This window comes from Prionailurus viverrinus, unplaced genomic scaffold (genome assembly GCF_022837055.1).
Source record: "Prionailurus viverrinus isolate Anna unplaced genomic scaffold, UM_Priviv_1.0 scaffold_33, whole genome shotgun sequence".
Classification (NCBI taxonomy): Eukaryota; Metazoa; Chordata; class Mammalia; order Carnivora; family Felidae; genus Prionailurus; species Prionailurus viverrinus.
Genome location: NW_025927604.1, coordinates 1028311 through 1030994, shown reverse-complemented (window position 1 = coordinate 1030994; position 2684 = coordinate 1028311).

Genomic DNA, 2684 nt, shown 5'->3' with positions numbered 1-2684 from the left:
TCGCCCACTTTGGTATTTTTATTGTATCAAGTTACATCCAGCTGGGTTCACTAGGCAACGTTAAAGAAGTCTTTATGGCTTGCTGGCCAACTTACGGTTGCCTTTGATTTAACCACAGGTTCTGAGAGCCGAGGTTTATAACCAGGCCAGGGAAATGGCCCTAACCCTTAAATGCCCTGTTTCGAAGAAATGAAGTGGCATCGTGGACCCTGAAAAACTTTGGCCCTGAAGTTGCCTTAAAAGAGCCTAAAAAGGAGGAAAGAGCCATTGTCTCTTCATGTGGGTGCAGGGAGCTAAGCGGCCTCGGGGCCCTTAAACCCCCAGGGCACAGACTAGATGACCCTCCCTGGCCGACCAGCTCCCGACCACCGGCTCAACTCTCACCGACACCAGCCAAAAAGACTGGGAAATGGGTTTTAAATGCCTCTTTGGCATCTTCGAATGGAAAGTGAGTAAGGAAATTCCTGAAACCAAAACTGAGGTGAACACAGGGACCTGTAACTCTGAAACAAGCCTTCTCTTTAGAGGCTGAGTCTGGAGACCTTGCGTTCTGGTTTTCACGGCTTCTCAAGGCTCTGAGAACAGGATGCAAATTCAGGTGCCGCCACACTGCAGGCCACACCTCGCTTCCTGACAGAGACGGGCCCTCCGACGCTCATAGTGGCTTCAGATTGATGACCTAGGCTTCTAAATGAATTACAGTGAAAATACTAGAAAAAACACAAAGAAAGAGAAAGGAAAAGGTACATATTAGCAAACTAAAAAAAAAAAAAAAGATCTATAACGGAGATTATTAAGATCCAAAAGATGAAAAAGAAGCAAAAACTGAAACACTTTTTGCGTGGCTGGGAAAGAACATGGAGAAAAGGCACAGGCAATCCTGGGTGGAAGCACTCGGCAGCACATTCTAAACGCGATCAGGCTATGAAACGACTTTATGCCAACGAGTTCTAAACCTCAGGGAAATGGCTGGATTCCTGGAGAAATATGATTTCCAAAATTGACTCAGGGAGACAAAGAAAACCAAACAGTGCCATAACCAGCACCAAACTGAATCACGGACTGTCCTCCAGAATCTAACGTTTTACAGGTGAGTTATGCCCAACCGGCAAGCAGCAGAGAAATTCACATCTATGCCAAGTATCTTAGGCAGACAAAAGAGAGAATACCCTCAAATCACTTTATGAAGTTAGCAGAGGCCTGATTTAAAAAAAAAAATACCACAAGCACAATATGAAAAGATCACACCTTGCTAAGAAAAGTGGATACGAAACTTGAAATAAAATATTAGCAAAAAATCCAGCAATGTGCACATGTACACACACACACCAGACACACACACGTTCATGCATCAGAAACCAAAATCGAGTTGTATTTTTCTGGGGAGTGCAATCTTGTTTAAACATTTAAGAAATCAAATAAAATGATTAACCAAAGTAACGATTTTAATTTGGAAGGTCACATGACCATCGCCGTAGATGAAGAAAACGTACTTGATGAAACTTCCAACCTGTCCATCTTTTGAAAAAGCCAAACCGACAAGAAAAACCTCGTAGCTAAGTGAAAACAAGTAAACCAAACACGTGCATTTTTGGTCATTTTTTTCTTCTATTGTAAGTATCACTAAAGTAACCATAAAGGGACATTTACATTTTTTACAATTTTTTAATTCATTCATTCATTCAAAAAATTTTTGGGGCGCCTGGGTGGCTCAGTCGGTTGGGTGGCCGACTTCGGCTCGGGTCAAGATCTCGCAGTTCGTGGGTTCGAGCCGCACGTCAGGCTCTGTGCTGACAGCTCAGGGCCTGGAGCCTGCTTCGGATTCTGTGTCTCCCTCTCTCTGACCCTCCCCATTCACGCTCTGTCTCTCTCTGTCTCAAAAATAAATAAACGTTAAAAAAATATATAAAAAAATTTTTTTTTAATGTTTATTTTTGAGAGAGAAAGAGAGAACATGAGCGGGGCAGGGGCAGAGAGAGAGGGAGACACAGAATCCAAAGCAGGTTCCAGGCTCTGAGCCGTCAGCCCAGAGCCCGACGCGGGGCTCAAACCCACAAACTGTGAGATCATGACCTGAGCCGAAGTCGGACGCCCAACCGACTGAGCCACCCAGGTGCCCCGTAAAGGGACGTTTCACAAGGCATAACCACAAAATGGCAGCGAGAATAGGAACAGAGGGTAGTTGGGTGGCCGTTGTCCTGGTCACCCGGGACTGTGCGGTGGCCATGGGCGTCTGCCGTCCTCACCGTTTACAACAACGTCCCGCTTTGCAACCAGTGAGGCCTCGGTCTGGTGAATATGGGGTCATTACTGCAACGGAGAAATAATAGTGGACTTCAAAAACCGCCAGCGAAGCCGTGTCAATCGTCTCCCTAAAATCCTGAAACAACGTGTCTCACCCACGGTGAGAGCCCAAATGACCTCTGAGAGGCTGCACAAGCGGACACACATGTTTTGCCTCCCTTGACCTGGCTAAGGTCATGCCCATGCTGCCCTCCCCCCCCCCCCCCCCCCCCCCCCCCCCGGACACAGCAGACACACGCGGGCTGTCCTCTCTGCTCAGGCCACTCTCTCCCTGGCGAGCCGCATTCTCCCTGCCCCCCTGCCTCGTCCCGCAGACGTCGCCCCTCAGGGAGCCCCGCTGTGGCCACACGACCTGAGATCGCTTCCGGTCATTCGACCCA